Source organism: Thalia democratica, chromosome 3, assembly GCF_965202585.1.
Source record: "Thalia democratica chromosome 3, ktThaDemo2.hap1.1, whole genome shotgun sequence".
Classification (NCBI taxonomy): Eukaryota; Metazoa; Chordata; class Thaliacea; order Salpida; family Salpidae; genus Thalia; species Thalia democratica.
The window spans coordinates 9,480,658-9,506,129 of NC_139167.1; the positions used below are offsets into that span (position 1 = coordinate 9,480,658).

General features: G+C 24.6%; 1 pseudogene; it reads right to left on the reverse strand.

The window, feature by feature from the left end:
• Window positions 1-8,902: 8,902 nt before the first annotated feature.
• On the reverse strand, window positions 8,903-24,688 carry LOC145832076 (betaine--homocysteine S-methyltransferase 1-like; annotated as a pseudogene).
• Between the last annotated feature and the right edge of the window lie 784 nt (window positions 24,689-25,472).

Below are 25,472 nucleotides of genomic sequence, written 5' to 3' on the forward strand. Positions count from 1 at the left end.
AAGAGTGCGATGTAAGAAATCTTTCGTTGATTCAAACTGTATTGTTACTGATCCTTTTGCTACGTTCTTCATATCATTAATTTTGCAGGAGCTGATTTTTGTTATTCCAAGTAGAAATACAATGAATGAAATCAAAATAAAAGTTTTTGAAGTTTTATTTATTAACATATTTCTGGGCATCAGATTCTTGTAGAAGTGATTTTAAATAACTGTATTAATATAGTTTCATGTTAGTCGATTCTTAGTTAAGTAGTATTTTGTGTTTTAAAACATTAAATGTTTACAAAAACTTAAATGAATATCATAAGTCTAATTTTTATACTTCTTACATAAATTTATTAGGTTTAAAAGCTATTTAATATAACAATCATCAACATACAAATAGGTATTTATAAGATTAACAAAAATGTTTTCTGAATATCTTATTTTTATACTAATTAACTAAGATATTACTAAGATAATACTAAATTAACTAAAATATTAAATGTGAAAACTAAATATTCATTCTAAAAACGTTTTTTTTATACTTTTGTACAACTTTAATGAAAACTACTAATATTTTTTTCAAATTTTAAACATTTTATAGACTGTTGACAAAATATATCAAGAAAAATACATTAATAGTGTTTTAACGTTAAATAAATATATTTACTTTAACTTACAACTTTTAATTTATATATATACTAAGTATATACTTTATATATAATTTATATATATAAATATACTAAGTTTTTTCTGTATAAAAAGGTTATTGTAAGTTTAACTTTTATATAACAAAAATATTTTTTAGTACATTAGATCCTTGGACAAACTTCTTTGAGCACTTTTTTTGTCACTCAAAAAAGCTTAAAATCCTAGATCTTTTAAGTTTTAAGTAAATTACAAACTTTTAAATCTTGTTTTACTTTTTAGCGGTGCAGAATAATTTTAAATTCTAAAATTTAAATATCAACAACATTATGCACTCTTCAAAGCTCAGTAGTAAATAATTTAGTTTTAGAATAATGACTTGTAATATATAAAATATGTAAATTTTTTATAAAAAATCTAGCAAGCAAATTATTTTATTATAAATCCTTATTTCTATTATTTTAGGTGTAACAACGAACGCGTGATATGACTAATCTGATCAGTACCGAAAACGATATTAATATTTTACTCTTTGTAGAGTAACATTGCGTTTTTGATGTTTTTTTCTTACCAAAAAATTGATATCAGCCTCGTATAAAACTAAAAATTTTCTATGATATCATTTATTTATTTCTTTAAATGATTTTATTCAATTGTCAATACTTTGTTCATTAAACAAAACTAAATATTTATCTGAAATTAGCTGCTTGAATTATGATATAAATAAATTACTTTTTGTGATACTAAGATATTTAAATGTTGCAAATTTTCAAATAAAAATTTTTGGTTTTACTAACTTTTATCACTTTGTTACTTATTATTATAACAAATAAAAATAAATTAAATTAGATAAAGCGACTCTAAACTGTATTTTTATATAAAATAATTTGTTATACTATCTGCATTTCAAAATAGTTGGAATTTTTTTATCATGTAAACTCTTATATACAAAATTATCTTGTGAGAAAATGAAATTATTTTTAAACAGTTGAAAAGATCCCCATTAGTCATACTCACGCTTTTCGAATTACGTTAAAGTTGACGAATTATATTCTGAAAATAACTGATATTACGTTAACGTATTAAAACAAGTATAAAATTTCAGTTTTTTATAAAGATCTTTAAATAATTTTATAATATAGTCGCAAATAAATTATTTTAAGATATTCTCAATAAAATTTCAAGTGGTCATATTACTAATGAGATTATTTTAACTTTTAGTTTAGGAAGTACATTTGCAATTACTATCATTCACAAAAATTAAAAAAATAAATATTTTTTAAATACATAGAAGCACGTGTTAACTCGTTTTTGTTTTTTAATATTTAAAAATCCTAAATTGAAAGTAAAAATTCATATTAATAGTAAAAAATTCGAAGAAACTTTAATTTGTGAATCATATTAGAAACAAAATTTATCAATTTTGTACGGTTGATGATAATGTCTAACGTTTGTTTTTGAAAAACTAGTTTTTTAAACTATATATGATCTAAAACTGAAAAAGGCAAAATGTTTAAAATTTACTAAACTTTATGAATATTATAAGCATATTGTTTAAAAACCTTTATTGTGAATTAAGTGTCAGATAACGATAAACATTTTTTATCTTTTGAAAAGTTGAAGGGCTTAAGTTTAATAACTATTTAAGTTTAAACTAGGTAACCTACTTACTCTATAATTTTTTTTTTTACTTATTTTGTTGTTTTAACTAGAAACGGTCCGCATTTTGAAATCCAGAGAAAATATATTACAGAAATGTATAATTGTATGTAGATCTTCAGAGATGAAAATATCAAATAAGGCATAAAATGGGCTGAATAAGTTTAATTTATTAAAACGAGTGCAAATTTATTACGTTGAAGTTAAAAAGGTAGATCCAAATCTTTATACAAAAAACAGAAAGACAGTACATGTGTAAAAACAAAAAACATTTTTTTACCATTTTACAAAAAATTTCAATAAACATAGCAGCCTTTAAGCTAAATACAAAACTGTACAGTAAAATTGAGAAGTAATTACCTAATTTTATATAAAGATTACTAAATTTGCATTTAATTATTATAAAATCTTTCTATAAATATATTTTATGTTTTTGTCAAAATACTACCAACTATTAAAAACTTGCCCAGCCTTAATCAAACACACAGTAGTTTTCGAACAAAGTTATATATAAATTTTTATCAAAAGTAACTTATTTTTAAGTTAAAATGTAAGTATTTTGGTCAAACAGGTTACTTAATTCTCATCAAACTTTTGTTATGATTTTCGATTTTAATTTAATAATTTTCACGGTACACAGAATCACTTATAACTTGTTATTAAAATTTTAACTTCTGTAAATATGTTTAGTTTTTCACAGTAATCTTATTATAGTGTACTTTTATTATTTTACTTATTTATACTATAAATATCAACATGTTTTTTAATTTTAAAATAATTTAGAACAAAACTATCAATTATAAAAGTTTTTTTTTATTACCAAATATCTTTTTAAATTAGCTAATATTTTAACTAGGCTGACGTTTTGTTACCGGTAAGTCATAAATTCTCACTAAATCTAAAAAGGATGTTACTTGTATTAAATTAAAATAAATTTAAAAATATTTACAATTTTAGTTTTTTTAGCGTTTTAACAATTAAAAATTAGTTGAACTTTCTAAATGACGCAGTTCTGAATAAAAATAGAGTTTACGTGACTTAAATCTGTTTAGTAGATCTAAAAGGTGTATGATATGACTCATTAGTACAAATTTTATAATTGTAAAATAAAACTATTTTAAAAGTTTTGTAATTGTGACAAGTTCTTTAAAATAAATATTCAAAGTGTACAAAAGTTTTAGAGGAAAAATTAAACTGTTTTTGATGTTTTGCATTTAGTCAAAAATATTTATTAAACGTGTCGTATTTAATTTGTAAGAATATCTTTCTTATTTTATAAAATAGTTACAGTACTTCAGTTTTTGCAAAACTTGTGAAGCTAACTATGACGTAATGAGCAGTCAACTGAGAAAAAATAAATAACAATATAGTTTTTTTATTTTGAATTTGTGCAAAAAACATTTTACACCTTAAGAAAAAAACTTAATTAATAAATTATAAAGGTCACCATACTGTTAAAAAAATTCCAACAAATTGAAAAGCAAACTTAGTTTAAAATGGCCTACAATTATGACAGGTATATAAAATTGTTATCATACTACTATATTAATTATTTTACTAATAATGATATCTTAATTTTGTGATATTACTTATTTGGTGGTTATACAAGTTTAAATATATAGATTGAGCAAATTCAAAAGGAAATACATGTATTTCAATACTAAACATTATTTTTACTAGTTTTAAACTTAAAATGAATTTGTATCTTGCTGACTTTAAAGTTCTTAACACTTGTATTTCATATAGAAACGTTTGCTGTATCTTATGTAATAAATAAAATAAAAAACTTTATAAAAGTTTGTTGTTATTAAAGTAAACAAATGTTAGTAGAAAGTTTTAAAATTAAAATAGAAAATGAACTATATTTAAATTTAAATTAACACTTATATGATTAGAATTAATCTTTAATAAAAAGAAAAAAACATTTTATTTTAAAGTTTAGCAGTAAAAAAATAATTTTTATTCTTTATTAACAAGTTATGTGGTATTAATGTATTTTTCTTTAATATTATAGTTATACATACTGTTTAAAGCTGTTATTAATTGAACTTATATAAAAACAAAAGATTTAAACAAGTTAAAAATATTTTAAATTTAGAATTGAAATATGTTAAAAAAAAAACAAAAATATTTAAAAATGAAAATAAGCTTGTAATGTAAATGTAAATAGTTTTTTTTTTGTTTTGTGTCGTTCTTTAAAAAAGTTATTATATTAGGATCAAAAATTCTAATGTAGATTTTAGCATATTAGCATGTAAAACATTTAAAAATCGACATAATTATTATCAGATGGCATAATAAAAATAGTAGATGACAAATATTAAGACTTTTTTTTTAATTTCTTTTATTTTATCAAGGTTTTAAGCAATAACTTAATAAAACTGTATTTCAATTTTTCTAAATAGTTTCTTAAGGCCGTACTTAAAAATTTTTTGCTTAATGTATACCCCTAAAATCTTATGAAATTATTACTAGACGTCTCTAGTTTAAGGTATTGAAATAGGTAACTGTATTTTTAAATTTGGATCACTTTGTTTAACCAGATTTGTTAAATATTGTGAAAGATACTTTTGCACTTTTGCAGTTACTTTATTTAATATATTGAATAATCATTTTAACTTAATCATAAATCTATTAGTAACAGAAAATTATTTCAAAAACATTTATTAAACTTTATCTAACCTGTAAAAACAGTTCTTAAAATATAGCTTTATTTAAAAATGATTTTCAAATGACATGTTTAAGTTTTCATTTTTTCAAAATAGCTTAACTGCAGACGTTACTTCCTTATTGAATTATTTTGAGTCATCTAAATCGTTGTGTTATCAGACTTATTGTCACATAATAAGCTAAAAGCGTTTAAAAAGAAGTTTCGTAATAAAACTTACCAAAGTGAAACTAAAAACATTTACAACTGCATCCAATCACTATCTTTTATATTTCTATCTTGTAAACGGACATTAAGTATAGTTTTTATTCCTAGAAAATATCTCCAGTATTAGTATAGGGTTAGAAATGATCGGCTCTGAGGCAAAGGATATTTTGTTATAGTGTCTTGGAAACGATGTTAAAAGGTATCCGTTGTGTGCGACTCGATCACCGAAAAACCTCTTCGTGCACCAGGTCTTAGAACCAAATATTCTGAGCGTCTTTATTTTGTTGTTTTGTAAACTTCATTGTTTTATTTAAAACGATTAATAATCTTCAAAAAGCATATCGTTTTTATAGTTTGTTAGTTAATAATTATGTTAGACTAAAAAAAAACTATTTCTCATAGCCGAATTATAAATTATCTAAATATAGCTTTAAAAATTACCTGTACTGTTTTAGTGAACTTATTCAATGATTTTTTGTAATACAAGAGGTGCGTTTTTAACTTGAAGAAGTTTTGAAAACTAGCATACATTTTTTTAAATGAGTTAATTGATAATAAAAAAAGATTAGTTTAATTTTGTGTTTTGAATTTTATTTTATTTAGAGGTTGTTTAATGAAACACAGAAAATTGAGAAAAGGAAAGATTTCTCAAGCAAAAGTATTATCAAACAAAAAGAAACACGCTTTAACATTTTTCTAAGTATTTTTTTTTTGTTTCTCAGAACACTTGTAAACACGAATTAGTGTATTTTCGTAAAATGTATTTTATTGAAAACTAATCAATAAATGATAAAAGATTTTTTTTAAGTAACAAACCTTCTGTCAAAAATTTATAATGTTTTTTTTTTCTTCTGCTGTGGTAGTGTACATTATTTCAGTTTTGTTTTTAAAATATAGGTAAACACTTTGCTTTAAGTTTTTTTTTATTGTTTATTACAAATACTTATTTCCATACTAATCATCATCTAATATATTATTTAAGATAAATCATTTTAATCCAAATTTATCTTTGACATTAAAAAACCAAAGTGTATATATGTAATATAAAAGTGTGTAATTTAATAGTTATAAAAATCAATATTTTATAATTCTCAACTAAAATTAGTTAATTTCTTAGTAGCTTATGTACAAAAATTTTGAAATTTATATATTAAATTGCTCAAAAGTAATAATTGACCATTGTAATTAAAAAAATTGTTGTCTTAAAAATCCTTAACTTCATAGTAGTTTACGTTTAAATTTTTTAATTAATAAAAAAGTTCAAACTCAAACTTTAAACAAATGAGTTTTGTTAAAAATAGACGATGGAATTAAATGTTAGAATTTCTAACAAATTGTCTTGTTTATAATAATTATTGTAACCGAGCAAATCGTCTCCTTATGTAGAATAATTAGACTATAGCTCATTTTAGTGTTAATTTTTATACTTGTTTTCATTTCAGATTTTACATTGTTAATAAGTTATTTAACTAAATTGACAAGGAGTTATTCTTCATGTAAAATCTTATCAACAATCTGAGAAAAGTAAAATGGTTGTAGTAAAGTCCCCAATCCGTGGATGCGAGTTCCAGACGCCAGATCTTGCCAGTGATGTAGTGAGTAGCCTTCTCAACCTCCACAAAATGGAGCATCAGCAAGATTCTGGGTTATCCAATAATGGAGTAATGCCAAATGCACCTCAATTGATTCGACCAAGGGTTGACCGGGGGATCAGCCAAGAGACATGGCTTGCTTTCATTCGGAGGTGGGAGGCATTCAAGATTGGTTCGAATATAAGCAACCAAAATGCAAGCATACATCTCTTCAGTGTGCGCAGGACAAGCTTGGCAATCTTATGTTAGCAAGTGATCCTCGACTGATGTCCAAATCAGAAAGTTACATTGCTAAACTGATGGAGTCGATTACAGTCATAAAAGTTGCTATTGGTGTAAAGAGAGCAGAACTTATGAACCTACATCAGGACCATGATGAACCGTTTAGAACGTTTGCCACACGTGTACGAAGCAAAGCAGAAACCTGCAACTTCACTACAGTTAGTGAGTGTGACTTTGGGAAAAGAAATGTGACGAGCTACACAGAAGAAGCAATAAAAGACGTGATGCTCGCTGGCGTTAGGGATGATGACATAAGAAGAGAAGTTCTCGGTACTGAAGATATCTTATCCAGGTCATCATTTGATATAATTTCCTTTATTGAAAGTAAAGAAATGGGCCGCCATGCAACTGAGAATTTGCGGATTATATCTGCAGTCTCTTCCTTTCAACGTCAGAAGAAGGGACGTGTCAACATAGGAGATAAGTCCCAGCATGTTCCTTGCCAGAACTGAAAAAAGCTTTTCTATCCTTTCAACGAAAATGGTAACCGGAATAAAAAGCCTTTTAGATATTGTCTATGTTGTTGGCGAAGTCAATCAAAAAAGGTTAACGCTGTTCAAATCCAAGCTAATCATTCTGATTTTATGCAACAAGATACCTAAATAATGTCACTACACGCAAGTAAAAGAATCATGTTAAATAACACCATATTCAGCAAGAACTCCTTGCGTAAAGCCAAGGCAACGACTGACCATCCTCGTGCATCTGTCAAGATTGCTAGACATGGCACAAACAAGTTTGCATGGGTAAACGCTTTAGCTGATACTGGTGCACAATCAAACCTTTGGGGCTGGAAAGACTTTCACAATGCTGGTTTTGGAAAAAGTGACTTACTTCTCGTATCAGTCAAAGTTCGGGCTGCTAACCTAATTCCAATAAATATTATAGGCGCTTTTAGAGCTACTATCAGTGGAATGTCTCCAAAGGATGAGGTGATTAGCTGCAACAGTATTATTTATGTCAGTAACTCAGTGACTGGGTTTTTTCTCTCGTATGAAACGATGGTTGATCTTCTAATTATAAATAGAGATTTTCCCAGTGTTGGTTCTCAGCTGCCTTATAAGCATTCTAAAGTTGTTGGAAGTTTGAATGAAAAAGATAACTGCAGTTGCCCAACTGGAAGCAAACGCCATGATGAACCATGCAAGCATCCGTTTAAAGCTGAAAATTCCGAATATGCAGCTGAGGAAACTAATGAAGATGAAACTTATGTAATCTCAACAAGTTCTTCATCAGAAATTCCAGTCCGTTCGGTTGAGTTTCACAACTCTTCACTCTCTGACAGCCGTCTCAATCAACTCGAAAGTGTCGACTTCCAACGTTCCAAGTTTACTTTATGTTTCGGATTGGGGAATTCACAGATCTCAGTTCGAAGAAACGGTGGCACGGGATCCGTTAGAAATCTGATAGAAGATTACGGTCCAGATAGATATTGCTTTTGGAGTTCTTTTGAATCAGGCAGCCTAAATAGTGATAAATTTCAAGACTTCAGTGGAGCTATCAACCACAAAGCTAGGAAGTTGCGACCTTTGTACGTTGGCAGTAGGTGTCTACTGCAAAGCCAGAGCGGAAGTAATCCACGTAAATGGGATAGAAGCGGAGTGGTAATGGAGGTGGTTCCACGTGATCAGTATGTAGTCAGAGTTGATGGTTCACGGAGACTTACTCGGGGGAACAAAAAATTTTTAAGGATGTACAACCCAGCCTCAACAAGCATTGAAGCAAAAACTTCCCATGGTTGGAGTAGTAATCTACCAAGCTCACATGAGTGCAATGTTGGTCATCAACGTCCTGATTCTTCTGTAAAGATTACAGAGGATTCCAACGGTGCCAATACTGGTAAAACCAGTGAGGTTTAAGCGAATCATGAAGAGGTTGAAGAAGAGTACATTCCTGCTCTTATAGCTTGAGAGTGGAGTACTCTAAAGTAGAAATCACCGTTAGTGAAGTCTGTTTGTTCGTGTTTATACAACAGTTGGTGCTGAGAGTTCAATTGCTGCTGATAGTGATAATTGCTGAGCCAGGAAGGATTCAGCGTGGAACTGCATGAATTAAAATAGTTTTGAATTTATTTAGTGCGTTTTATTCCATTTTTTATTAATTTTTTTTTCTCTAATAAATCCCTTATTTGAGTTAATTGTTGAGCTTTATTAATGCATAAAATTTAGTTTCATTTTAGTAAAATATTTTGTTACTTATTAAAATCCCCTGTTGACGAGCTATGTCATTGCCTTAAACTTGTTATCATCTTAAATGAGCTGGAGGGGATGTAGAATAATTAGACTATAGCTCATTTTAGTGTGTATGTTTATACTTGTTTTGATTTCAGATTTTACATTGTTTATGAATTATTAAACTAAATTGACAAGGAGTTATTCTTCAACTTATAAATATTTGAAAATCTGAAATTAACTTATGCAATTTTGTAGTCTAACAAAGTTTATTTTATTCATAAATTATTTTTAAAAACTATGTATTGTGTTATATGAAGTGACGTCAGCAATGTTTAAGATATGTTGTTTGAGTTATTTTCATCGCTTTTAAGTTTTAGAAAATATGCTTATTTTGTCGCATTTTTAGAAATTTTTGTTAATTATTGGAAAACTTTATTATAAATTTTGTCGATGCAAAAGAAAATTACTTGTAAGAACAATACTCAGTTATTTGAAGTTTAGAAGTAAAAATTTTATAAGATAAAATTGTTAAACAATTCTGATTTTCATAAAACTAAATTAAATTACTTTTATTGTTAACATTATAAGATTGTTTATTGTTAAAATTATTTATAGGTTAGAACATATTTTGACGGTTTCTGATTTATACTTTAAAGTGTGAAAAAAAAAGACTATTAAATTATTGAAGAACTTTTAATCATACTTTTTAACTTTTTTTAGTATGATTTTTCAAATATTTATTTCTATATTAATCATCGTCTAATACATTATTTAAAAAAACTACATTTTACTACTAAAGACATTTTCACATTTAACAACAAAAGTGTATTTACGTCTAAGAAAAAATGTATAAACATTTAATTGTAAAACTTTAGTACTTTTTATAAATCCTAACTTAAATAGGTTGACGTTTTATTAACTTACGTTTAAAAATATTTATGCAGATAAAAAAGAGTGTTAAAATTCCAAAGTAATAAACTTTGTTTTAATATAAATTGAAAACGAGAAAAATGTTGATGAACGTTAAACAAATCAACTAGTTTTAAAATAGTTAATATTAAATATGCTATTCTAAAAATCAAATCGTTTTAAAATAGTAAATCAGATTAGTTGATTATTTATATTAATAAGATGGTTTTTACTTACAAATTATTTTAGAAAATTACGTGATGTTGTATGCTAAATTAATTGCAAGTAATTTATTTGTGTTTATGAATATAATTCAAAAACTAAGTTTAATTTTTAAATTTATTGAATTTACAGATTAATTTATAAAATTATATATTGTAAGATGCGAAGTGACGTCAGCTATGTTTGATAGATATTTGTCTTATCAATTATTTTTGTCGCATTTAAACTTAAAAAAAAATTTGTGCATTTACTTCAATAAATAGGTCAAATATAAATTCAAATATTTTTAATTAGAGCAATAATTTAAAATTTATTTAATTTATGGATTATTTTATATAACTATGTATGGTATTATGCGAAAACACGTCAGCTATGATTGATAAATCTATAGTTTCAGTTGCATTAGAAGTTATAAAGATTTTTGTGCACTTTATTAAGTTTACTTATCATTGAAAACATTTATATAAAATTCTTTCCTATAGTAAAAAAAAAAATTCAGTGCAATATTCAGTTAATAAACTATAAAATATTTTTTTTTTTAATTAGAGTAAGTTATTATAAAAAGGCAAGATTTATTATGTTTTTTTTTAAAGTATTCCTATTATAATAATTTCAAGCATATATTTAGTTAAATTATTTTTAAGATTAGAAGAAAACAAGATTTGACACTTTTTGCTTAATTTTTCAGAATGCGACAAAACTTAAGCTTTATAATTGTCGATTTATTAAAAAAAAAGATAGTTTTATTATTATTAAAACTGATTTTATTTTAACTTTGTTTCTTTTATACAGTTTGTTAACTTTAATTTTCTTCTATTTATATATTCTGATGTGAAGTAGAATTTTGCGTTTAAACTAGTTGTGTCCCTGGAACATTTTATGGTAGATTTAAAGTTTTACTTCTATATGTATATAAATTTTATATATAATTAAACTTATTTTTCAAATTGGATACTAAAACTTTATTTTTGTTCAAAATTACCTAAAAAAGTATCTAAAAGATTTATTTTGATAGTTCCATCAATTAGATTTTAAAATTTATTAACATGACAAAAACTGAAATGATAATTTACAGCTTAAGCAGAATATTTTTGCCAGCTAAAAAAAAAATTATTAATTTGAAATTGCAAACAAATTTAATCACTATATTAAATTTACATATTAAAAATTTAGTATTTAAATATTTTGTTTCTTACAAAAAGAAAATAAATTTGTGGATTTAATGCTAAAGACTTTTGACATTAAACAAAAGTATGTTTATATAACAGATAAATATATATCAATAACTCTAAGTTAATTTGTTAAAAATCCTCCCTTATAAATTTTAACTTCTTAGTAACCTACGTTGAAAAATATTTAAATCAAAAATAATCCTAAATTTATAACAAATCAACTTGTTTGTAATAACTGTTGAAAACGAGCACACCGTCTCATTTAAAATAGAAAAAAAACAAGTTGATAATAGGAGTTCAATATACTGTGTACATGCGAAATTTATTTAGACTTGTTTTTTAATACTACTTATTGTGTGATTTGAAGTGACGTCAGCAGAATTTGAAAAATTTGTTAGATTTTTTTGTCGCATTTAACTTTTTTTTTTTAATGTTTATCGGTATAATTTTTATCTATAGTAATAATTTATATTTTAGCTCATATGTTATTAAAAATAAAACATTTTTAATCCATTTTTGACATTAAACAACCAAAGCGTATATATGTATTATAAAAATGTGTAATCTAAAGGTAATAAATGTAAATCAATATTTTATTAATTCCAACTAAAATTAGTTAACTTCTTAGTAGCTTACGAATAAAAATATTAAAAAAAGTATTAAATTGCTCAAAAGTAATAATTAAACATTTAATTAAAAAAAATTGTCTTAAAAATCCTTAACTTCATTGTAATTTACGTTTAAAATTATTTAAGTAGATAAAAAAGTGCTCAAACTTCAAACAAATGAGCTTTGTTAAAAATAAACGAAGAAATTAAAGTTAGAATTTTTAACAAATCATCTTGTTTATAATAATTATTGTAAACGAGCACATCGTCTCGTTATAAATATTTTAAATTTGAAATCAACTAATGCAATATTGTAGTTTAACAAAGTTTGTTTTATTAATAAATTATTTTAAAAAACTATGTATTGTGTTATATGAAGTGACGTCAGCAATGAGATATGTTGTTTCAGTTATTTTCATCGCATTTTAGTCTAGAAAATATTTATAACATTTCCGCATTTTATTTTAAGTTTTTTTATCATTTAAAGACTTTGTTAAAAATTTTGTCCGTTTATATGAAAGTTACTTGTAAGTACAATACTCAATTATTTTTAGTTTAGAAGTGAAGGTTTTATAAAAAACAAGTTGCAGACACAGTAACAAATTTTTCTGGAAAGCAGACAAAACTTAAACCAAATCATAATTAAAGTAAAAAGTAGGTTATTTTTCTTGATTTTTTCATTAAGTTTTTGTAGACATTTGGCTTAAATTGAAAATAAGTTTTTTTAGACAGTTCTTAATTCAACTTAGATAAATTTTTAGAATTTTTTTTAGATAGTTATTAAATCCGTTTAAATTTTGACTGTTATGTTAACTTAACACAAATTAGATTTTGAAATATTCAGCGACTTTGAGTTTTATTAATGTTTTGTTGACTCTTGGCTTAAAACAATAATTTTAGACAATTCTTAATTTCATTTAGATAAATTTCAAGTTATAAATATTTTATTAATTTTTTTCAAAGAAAAGATCTAGATTCAGTTTTTTTATTGGATTCTGTTTTTTTATTTGACTCATTTGTTAATATTAATTCAATTTTTTTTTAAAACTAGTACCAATTTTACCTAAAAATACTCTGATATGCTTGAATTTTCGAATATGCAACATTTTTATTTTTGTTTATAGTCTTCACGCATGAATAAGTTTTTAAACAACAGTATAATTAACTAAAATTGTTATATGCAGTTTCACATTTTATTTTTGCTTGAAAAGGTCGCAATCTCTTGCCACCGAAACCGGTCGCGAATAAAATATACAATTTACATAAATCTATTTAAAAAGCAAGTTGTTATACAAAACGGATTTTTTTAAAATTCCTATTAGAATAATTTTATGATTAACATTACAGGATTATTTTTAGTTTAAATTGTTTATAAGATTAGAATATCACAAGCTAAGAGGGTTTCTGTTTGATGTTTTTAAAAATTTAAAAAAAAATTAATCTACTAAAAAAATTTTTAATCTTACTTTTTAACATTTTTAGTGTGTTTAAAAAAAAAAAAGTATTTTCATAGTAATCATGGTCTAATATTTTTTTTTCTAAAAACAAAATTTTAATGTTTTTTTATTCTACAATCAACAACAAAAATGTGTTTATGTAACAGATACTAAGAATAATTTGAAACCTCTAGGTTTTAACTAATTTTTTATAAATCGTAACTTAAAGTTGGTTTACTTCTTAGTAACTTGCGTGTAAAACATTTAAATAGATAAAATAAAGTGCTCAAATTTCAAAGTTTTAAACTTTGTTACAATATAACTTAAAACGAAAAACAATGTACGTTCTTTAAACCATTCAACTTCTTTTAAATAATTTTATATTAAATATGTTATCTTAATAAACACACCGTCTAAAGATAGCAAAGTCAGATTAGTTAATAAGTTAAAACATTTAGATTGTTTTTACTTGAAAGTTGTTTTAAAAACCTTGTGCTTTTATTGTTGTGCTATAAGAAACAAGATTTAAAGTAAATTCACTTTGTTAAAAGAAATAAATCAAAACTAAGTTCAATTTTATGATTAGGACAATCATTTAAAATTTATTTAATTTACTGATTATTTTATAAAACTATATATTGTATTATGCGACGTCACGTCAGCTATGTTTGATAAATATTATTTTATAAAGAGGTTTAGTTGCGTTTGAACTTAAATAGTTTTTGGTGCACTTTACTTGAGTTTGTTTATTATTGAAATAATTATTATAAATTATGTCCATGAGTATACAAATTATTTGTCAATGTTAAGTTCAGAAAGTTTAGATGAAATATTTTAATTTCTTTACAGTAAGTTTTTATATAAAAGTGATATTTTATTAAGTTTATTTAAAATACTTTTATTATAATCATTACAAGCTTGTATGTCGTTAAATTTATTTTTAGCAAAGAAAAATACAAGCTTTGATAGTTTTTTCTTGATTTTTTATAATAGTACAAAACTTAAATTTTATAGTTGTCGATTTACTTATAGACAAAAAAAGCTTTGTGAGTATTAAAATTAATTCAAAAAATTCCTGTGGTATTTCAAAATAGTTTGTTAATTTTCAGTTCTTTTTATTTATAAATTCTCGTATAAAGTAGAATGTTGAGCTTTAAATGATTAGATCATCTAAAATTTCAATTAAAATTATAACGGGAACAATTTAAATAAAAGGCTAAAGTTATTAGTTAAATATTTCTTTTCCGATTTAGTTCTAGTAGCGTTTTGACAAAATAAATGAGCTATAATTAATGTACTAAAAAACGTTATTAGTTTATAAATTAGTTTATAGCTATGATTAAATTAGTTTAAAAAGTATTAACACTAAATTTTTGATCAAATTTAGTGGTCGATATAAAGTTATATATAAAATAATTAGTAAGATAAAAAGCTTTAAAAATGTACATTCTAACAGTTTTAAATTTAAATTTCAGCTTGTAGGTATTAGGTGATAAGTATAAATATCTAAAAACTGTTCAGTTATGAAAATAAGTATTGTGTATAGTGCAAAATTAAGTTATGTCAACTGGTTAAAAACATTTTTAACTGTTTGAAGTAAACTGACTTTTGTCAGTCAAAATAAATTTGAAAAGGACGCGTGTGTGCAATGATCATAAAATTATACTTGTTTAAGAACAAACTTGGTAAGTTAGTGTTTGCGTTTTTAACTATGACGTCAGCAAGATGCTAAAAAAAAAGTTTTAGTTGATGATTTGATACTTAGAATGCGACCAAAATTTAATTTTATTTGTCTACTTAAAAAAAAAGTTTTATTATGAAGTGAGTCAGTTTTATTTTTAATAATTTTTTTATAATAAAGTTTTCGATATTGCAAATATAAAAAGTCATATATTTGTAGTCAAGTACTATTATTATAAATTTTAATGATTTAAATATTGATATAATTTCCATTAAGTTCACTTCTAGTTTTAATTGGATTATTATATTTGTTAAAAAATTAAACTTTCATAATGTTTACGAAAAAAAACATATTTATTTTTCAACCTATTTTTGTATGCTTATTTAAAATTATAGATCGTTTAGTCAAGTAAACAATGCAAAATTAGTTTATGCAAATAAGTTTGTACTTTTATTAATATAAATTTCTGTCTATAAAACCATCATCAGTTTGTTGTTTTTGTTAGAATTTAAAGTTTTTTTGTATAATCAACTAGCTTTAAAGTACTGTTTTTTTTAACTTGTTTATGCTTAATATTTTGTATGTTTGACTTATACATTAAACGCTACATCAAATTTTCTTTAAAACTTGAACTTTATTTTCAATCAATACTCTATGTAATTTATACATATAAAAATATGTTGATTAAAATAAAAAACTAAGTTTTTCAACAAAGTGCCCACCTAAAAGGTTTTTTTTATAAAAAGTTTTTTTAAAAGAAGTAAACACTTGCAGAAGTAAGTTTCGTGCCTACAGACTCCTTAAATGCAAAAAAAAATTAAAAAACAAAATACAAAACAAAAAAGGGTCAAATGAAAGTTTAAAATTAAATCATAAATACATTATGACGTAATTCTAAAACTGATAAAAATCATGCAAAACAGCTTGTGCAAAAATAAGCTTGCTAATCAACAATAAACTGAAGTTTTACGAATTTTTGCTAGCTTATTGTCAATTTGGAATTTTATTTATGCACAAGCCGTTTTGCATGATTTTAACAGTTTTAAAATTATTTCATAATGTCTTTATGCTTAAATTTTAAACTTTCCTTGAATGTTTTGTTTTGTACTTTATTTTAAACTTGTTTTGCAATTGAGGAGTGCGTAAGCACAAAACTTGAGTTCTGCAAGTTTTTACGTCTTGTAATAAACTTATATATAAGGAAATTAAGGTAACTATTTAAACTTAATCACTTTATACAGAGCCCATTTGAAGGGTTTTTACAAAATTCATTACGAAACTGTTATTTTTTAAATTCCAGAAAATATGTTTTGTAATGACAAAAAAAAAGTGTATTTAATCTTCAGCTGGTTTAATTTATAATAAATAGTACTTTTAAACTCAAAATTTACCTAAAACTCAGTCTTAATATTAAAATTATTTTTTTAGATTCTTAAGTAAAAATTTGGTTTTATTTTAATTTAGTTGTTTAAATGCTATTTTCCATGACTGTCACATATCTTTTTTAGATTTATTTAAGCACTGACGAGGTCTTTGACCAAAACTTAGTTTGTAAAAAAATTCTTAAATAGCACTTTAGTATACAAAAATGCAAAACAACAAAAAAAAAAACGTTATTATTAAATTTTGTACAGTACAAATATTACAGTTGTTTGTTTATATAAAACACTAATTTGTGCACTAATTATTTGTACTGTACAATATTTAATAAATACCATTGTCCATTGTAAAACAGGTTAGGTTATAATTTATAAATCTTAAATTAAAATTAAATTAAAAACTTTAATTAAATTTTTTGTTCATATATTTAATGTTTAAAACTCATTAAAATATTTAATTAAGAGATCCTTCATCATTGGAAACGAAGTGCAAGCAGAAAAAAATATTGAAAACATTCTCATCTAATACACAATTGGAAGCACTTAGTAATAAAATGATACTTTATAAACAAATTACTACGTTCAAGTTCAAATTATTTAGTAACTACTGATGATTTCGAACCTGCAGAAGTAGGCTTACAGTACTTAATATAAATAAAAAAACAAAAATAAATTTTGTACATTAAAATTTATCAGTTCATATATGTGAATTTAATGATAATTATTTCAAGAGTTAAATTAGAAATGATATTTTGCTACGAAACAATTGTTTTTCAATAATATTTTGTTTTAAATTTGTTTACTGTTATTAATAGTGAATAACTGATTCAAGCGTTAATTTACTAATTTTTATACTTCTAACCATCATAATTCAACCATCGCTAAAACAATTCAACTATTTAATAAAGTGTTATACTATATTTAATTCTTACGTTAGTTATAGTGTTTTTTAGTTTTTTATTTTAACATCAAATTTAGGTTCCATTAACCTGAGTTTTGATCGGTAACATTTTTGGCCGGTAACCAGACTTGAAAAAAAAGGTTACTTTTCGGCCAAACTTGTTAAACAAGTTTTAGAGAATCATATAACATTGAACTATTATATTTAAATACTAAATAAGTACTAAATCATAGAAAACCTATAACATATTTTTTTCTGGTAAGAGCTTCTGTGTCCTAAATACTTATGTCAATTCAATGTACATAAAACTATTCAACTTTATTTGTTTTGAACAAATCATTTTTAATCTAGTTTGTCACACGATCTTGCCATCATAAATCTAGCCACACGTCAGATATTTATGATGACAAGCCGATTTTTTAACAAAATTGATATAGGACTTTATATTTTCGTTTTTTTTTTTTTTTCATTACGTTTGTTGACAAAATTTATAAAAAGTGGATTCAAATATAGTTTTTTTGATTGTTATTTGTTATATACCTTATTGTTTCGCAGTTACTTTCTTACAGTTTTTAAAGTTTAACATTGTTGTTTTCCAGGTGTGCAGCCATGTACGCAAAATGTTTTTGAGTGCACGAAAATTTTAGAGTCTAACTCATGTAGGGGTGACGAATTTTACTATAAAACATGCACTAGATTTTCTTGAGGTTATGATAAAGAGAAAATAAAATGTTTTTAAACGTTATAAGAAATGTTTTGTAACTGCGCTAGATATAACGGAAAATTTTGAAAATACTTGCTATAGTTCTGCAAATTTTTGAGATTTTTGTTCTAGCTAAGGGTGCAAAGATTTTAGATTCTGTTAGGACCACTGGTCTAAACAAGATAAAATACTTTTTTAATGATTTTCTTTAGTGAAGTTTTTTTAAATAAAAAATGTGTTAAACGCTGTCAGTTAAATTATCTGGGTAGAAATAACTGGTTATAAGCTATATAAAATGTCTGCATGTAGCATCTTTTCAGTATTAATTTTGTATGGATGACAACTAAAAAAAATATTTCATATAATTAAAGAAAAACATGAAAACATTGATAGGTGGCGACGCTTGACATTTTTGATAGGGGTTGTGGAAAAAGTGTGGGAAATTTAAGATTTATTAAAAACCTTCTTTATTTGACAATTTCAATACTAATTAAGTAAGATAAAATTAGTACAATTGAAATATATTGTTTTTAAACTAAAGTTTTGTTTTAAGGTAATATAATTAACAGTTTTATATATTTTTTTAAATTAAGAATCTTCTCTAATGCTCCCATTGCACGTGAGCTTAATCTCTAAATTCTTATAACATTCCACAAAAAATTTCAAATACTTGAGAACAAGGTTGATGAATTTTTTAAATAAATTTCTATTTATTAACGTTATGATAACTTTACTAGGTTCATAACTTTGAAGCTCACACATAATCAAACTCAGACAATATCAAACTTATGAGAAACATCAAACATATTGATTTATTAACAATTAGATTTAGAATTAAAAAACTGCCTTTAATTTTAACTAACCAAAATAACTTTAACTTAAAAACTTGATATGAATATGTTAGTACATAATTATATAAAGTACTTTTTTACATCATAAATTTGAAATGTTCATTGTTAAAACGCATAAAACTTTTCACTAAGAAAAAGTAAGTTTACTCAATTGTTCAAAGATAAAAAGATAATTAAAAACAAAAAAATTAAACTTAACAGAGCTGGAGATTAACTATAGTTTAAATAAATAACTTACAGCTTAAACTAGATTATTAGATAGAAATGTAAAATTAATATTAAACTTATTTAGTATAGGGGTGGAAAAATGTTTAGATCCCGGAAAAGAAAATTGAAGGCAGAACTAGATTAAAATACTTTTTGGGTAGCGTTGTTTTTAAATAACGTAATAAAAGATATAAAGGTATTTTAAGGGCAAAACTACAATGAAAAAATCATATTACAAGCACTATTGTATACAAAAATGCAATATTAGATCATTTTTAAATAAATTATTAACACCAATCTCAATTCTATATAATTTGATTAAGAAGTTTACAAGCTAAAAAATAAGTCTCTAAAAAGAAATTTGTGTCGTAATTTGCCCAACCTTAATCTAATACAATAAACTAAGGAATGCAAACAAATAAACTTTTGTATATAGTTTTCAAATGTAATGTTAATTGTAAAAGTATTTATTTATTAAAAATTAGTTTTAAATATCTTTCATAATAAAGTTTACTTAATGGCTTAAACTAAAGTAATTTATAAATACTAAAATATAGAGTTAAAAATAATGACATTAGTTTAACTAACTAGTATTTCAAAATATTAAACTATAAGATTTGTATATAAACTACCTGTTAAAAGCTATAGGTGAAAAATCGTATTTATTTGAAGCTAAACTGTTTATTTAACTTAATAATATTGTAATACTGAAATGCATAAACATACTTATTTAGTTTTTTTCGTTTCTTATCTTATTATTTATGTTATAAAATAAACAAAACTATACAACTTGATTACTTGAGTTTACTCAAAACGTATACTTTTATTATAGACAGAAACATTGTATGTGGCTTTGTAATGTAAAATTTGAGATTAAGTAGCTTTACACTTAATGTAGTATAAGAATAAAACTTAAACTATGTTTCCCATAAATAACTTTAAAGTATTACAAAATTTTCTTACTAAAATACGTTTACTAAACTTAAACAATAACTTCGCTACCAAAAATATTTAATACATTATAAACATACTCGTCTATTTAACTTTAACATTACTGTTTATGTCACAAGACTTTTAAAGTTTACATACATCTAGAGACTAAAAAAACTTTTCTCTAGGGTGATTTTTAAGCTTGTTGTAATAGATATACTAAATATAGTATCGAGCATTAAATATCTAGTTAATTATCAAAACACGAATTTTAGAATAAAGAAATTCTGAAAAGGTATTCTGAAAAGGTATGGGTTCAGACCAGACATGTTAAAAAGCTCTGCTTTGTTTACTCGAGCGTGAAATTACTAACTTAAAACAAACCAAAGTTTATACGCTTCATTGCTGAATTACCATAGTAACTATTAGCATTTTACCAACTCTGGTTCAGACCCTCCTTATCAAGAGCTGTCTTCATTCTTTTCAGGGTTTTCAGGTTCGTGTTGATGTCGTACAAACAGTTGATACCTGGTTAGAATAAGTACAAGTGTATAGTTACTGTAATAAATTTTATTATGTACTTGATACTAATTTGTCAATGAAAAATTTATCGTTGTGTATATCAATAGATTTTTAAGTTAGTTAAATTGTTATATAAACAGTTAATAGCTGATTAGATTACATACAGTTATTGTAAGAAAGTATCTAAAGTACTTAAAACTAATTCCTTAAAGCTTACTCACAAAATAGCAAGTACATATATACAAAACTGCTAGAAAAATATTTATATTTAAAAATATAACAGTTATTTTTAAGGTCATTTATAGTTTTGCTTATTACATTTAAAGATAAAGTAATGGCTATAGAACTAAAAGCCATAGTAAACTATATTTAAAACTAAGGTAATATTCCTAATAATAAACTACTCACCAATAATTTCGGACCCAGTTTTAGCCAATTTAACATTATTATTATCGATATACTATGTACAAATTTTTTAAATATTTGTTCCTAACTAACTATATCAGCACCAGTCTCAGCAAATCTCACATCACATTTCACATTTATCCTACATACAAAGTTATAAAAATATTTATTACTCACCAATAATTTCTGCACCAGTTTTAGCCAGTCTTACAGCGCATTCTTCAACACTGATCCCATCTCTCCCAACCTCATCGTTATGGCAACCGGTAGTCCAGACTTCTTCATCACTTCAACACAGATCTCACACTCTTTCAAACATGAGAAGAACTGTAACGAATTATAAGTAAAACTTGTATTTTCTTGCATTATAAACTTCAAATGATCGAAAATAGTAACGGTTTTTGAAATACACAAAATACGTTTTAATACATTGCTTAAAACTTAATAAAATATATAGGTTGAGTAATTTAGTTTTTCTAAATAAACAAAATGCATATAAATCCTAAGAAAAACAAGTTGTTGTTTTAATACAAATAGTCCTGCTTTGATGTACAACTCTAGAGTCTGTTATTATACGAATGCATACTTTGTTAGGTTAATTATTTTGACTTTTATAAAGAAAATAAAACACGTGGTTACCTCTCCAAGCACGAAATCGACTTTATGTTCATTGAATGGTTTCAATTGATCTTAGAACTCCTTTACAACCTTATCAATTCCGTGACCGCGGCTGAATGACGTCACTGGAGAAAGTGAACCACAAACAATAGCTTCACCCTCATTGGCTACTTCGTGCGCCATGATACATGCCGCTTTGTTGAAATCTCCGGTCTGTTGTGTTAAATTGTATATGTGTTAGTGATGTGTGAATATATTGGCTACTTCTTGCGCCATAGTACATGCTGCTTTGTTGAAATCTCCCGTCTGAAAATTTACTTCATAGTAGGTACATTATGTAAATGACGCAGGGTGAATGAGATTATTTTAAAAACTTTTGTACACCTGGTAATAATATAGTTTAATTTTTTTGTTTAAATAAACAAGTAAGTCATCAATACGAAGTAGAAATAAATTTTCGTTAAACATTTTTACATTTTAAATTAATACCTTTTAAACATGTTTGACTTTTATTGAGCTTAATTAGAGTGTAATTAGAAAATACCTACACAATATCAATGTTTTAGATATTTTAGTGGTGATAAGTTTTATGATAATAGTTTTATAACAAACAATAAATCATGCAATCGAAACAACCTTGTTTCATAAAAGAAAAGAAACTAAAATTAACTAATACATAAGTTGATAAAAAAATTTAAATATAAACATACATAACAATATAAAAAAAGTTTCGCATGCTACGAAAACATACATTGTCAGTCAATATTAGCCAGCAGCTTTTGAAAGAAATCAAAAAAAAGAAAGGTGATTAAAAATAAAAACTTAAAAAAAAACTTTTTTTGTTCAAATGTATACCTTGAAACACTTGTATTCTCCGTTGACCTGATTTTAATTGCTAATTTAAATATTCTTTTCGAAAATTACTAGATGTTTCTCTATTTAAAACTTAAAGATTATTAAGAAGATAGTTTTATCATACTTTTTTTGTAAACTTGTTTATTAAAAAATGCAAGCATTTTAATGTTGAGATTCTAAGTTTTTTCAGCTATCTTGACAACTTAATGAAAATTTGTTTTTAATCGTTTTAGTTTTTCTATCAACTTTTCTTACCTTGAAAGCCTTAGTAGTACCAGTAACTTCAAGTTTCTCATCGCTCGAGTAGAAGCATGGGGTCTGAAGCACATCAGCACCAGATCTTAAGTACTCCCTCAACAGTTGCCTTACCCAATCCGGGTACAACACTACCGCCTCTGGTGTCCACGGACCCGCGCGACAGTACCCACGTTTCTCTAGTGTCATGCACATCGATCCGTCACCAACTACCTGATGTAATTGTTATTGTGACGTCATAAATAAATTGAATTCCAGTTATAGTATAAATTTAATCTAAAGGAATAGAAAACGTATGTATATAGGACTACTAAATCTCCTCTTCTCAAAGGCATAATGTATCTATGTATACGAGTTACACATGTTTATGGTAATTTAGTCGTAGGTGGATGCATGTTGAACTTATATATATGTCTTAATGGCTTAATGTAATGACATAGTTATTGTGTATACAGCTAATAATAAATAAACAGTATCCACTTTTCTCAAGCGTCATACACATACTGTCGTCACCTGGTACTAAAATATTGTGACGTCATAAATAAGTTAAATACCATTTAGTAATCTAATGTAATGATATAAAATATATAAAATAATACATATGAATTTTATATATATATATAAAATTCATGTGTATAAAACTACTTAATCACCTCCTCTCGTCTCTATGTATAACATATTATTAACACAAGTTGATGATAATTAGATCGTAGGTTAATGTATATGGAAATTATATATGTCTTAATGGCTCAAGTGTTTGGACTATCAAACAGATTAATGTTTACATTATATTAGATCACAGCTTGTCAAAGTTGGCGATATCGCAACTTCAAAACAATGTTAGAAGTTGTTTGAGCTTGAAAACAAAGTAGAGGGGCTAGCGAGGCAAATATTTTTTCGAGTTCTTGCTTAGTATACCCTTGTTTTTTATAATCGGATTATTTTTGGTATAATACTGAGATTTGTGTTATATACTTTTTTAAATTGGTGACTATAATTGTATTTGTTTTAATAAAACCGATTAATAATAAATTAATTTTATTTTAATTAAATACTTTGCTGCTTTTAACAAAGTATTTTCAATACAGTGAAATATTTTAATTACTTATAGTTTTTCCAATAAACTAATCGTAAAATATTTATCAACTTCACGTTCTAAAACAAAATAGGTCAAACGAAGTTAATGTTCTTTAGTTTATGACGTCAAACATCATGATATGATATCATACACTAAATTATTAAGTATCTACGTCAGCCTTAAAAATTGTTTAAATTGCAAAATTAAATTGCTTTACATTTTTAGTTAAGATAGAAAAATTTTGTTTTGTTTAAGTACCGATCATGCATTTACATTGTAAATTTTTAATAAAAATTAAAACCTATTCTTAATTTAAATAAGTCAAACCTATTTATGATATGACTGTTTTTATCGTAGCTTACTAGTATAAAATGTTTAAGAGTTCAGATTTTTGCTAGTAAACAAAAGCTAAGTATTTAATTTTTAAATAAAATAGTTAGATTAAACTCAAAAGTTTTTATTAAAATTTCTGACGTATTTTCTTTAAAAAGGTAAGTTTTACAATGCTAGTATATAATTTATCATATTTTATATTATAAAGTTTAAAAAAATACTTGTAAACAACAAACAAAATAACATAAATTTTCTTATTTTTTAATTCAAAACTGTTAGTTTTAGGTTCAAACTATTCATGTTTAGAAATTGAAGCAGCTTATGTTTAAAGCTAAAATTGTAATATTTAAAAAAGTTACTAACCGGCCCAGCCTTGAGCATTTCAAGAATGTTTCTGGTTTTCAGTGGCATTTTGTATATATTTTTTAATCTGAATATATTAGAATACTAATGTTAAACTTACCAAACTAAATATTATTTTTAAAGCTAGATTAAAATAACTAAATTAAAATTAAAATAGCTCAAGTTTTGTTAAGATACAAGCTATAAGTAAAAACTATCTTGTAAAAACAAAACAAAAAAACTAGCTGTACACTAATGTACAGCAATAAAGAATAATACAACCATGAAAATTTAAAGTACTTTTATTCAGACTAAAACATTTAATTGTTTATATATGTGTTTTTGTTTAGTGAAATTAATTTAGTACTTTACGTAGAATAACGCTATGACATTAAACGTGATAAATTTAAAAATCTTATACAAAAAATTACTCATTAGTAAACATGACTACTAACTGTGACTCATTCGAAATAAAAACAAACATAACAAGTGTGTGCATTAAAATATACAAAATATAAATAATTTTAACTGAAAGTTAAACTGAAAGCCTTTTGAGCTTTGAAAAACGTCAAACTTAGATTTTTATATTAATAATGTTATTTTAAACTTAATATACTAGTCAGAACTACTCTACTAATCCTTTTCTTGAAAAGTTTGTAGTGTTTAAACACAAAATACATAAACAAATTAAAATCGTACTAAATAAATATTTTAAAATCGATGTGATCCATATGTTTTAACTTTTACAAACATTATTATTACAAAATTTTTGTTAGTTCGACAAAATGTTATATACGTAATTTAGATGTATAACAAAAAGTTTATTGAGCACATAAAATAATGCTTGGAATTT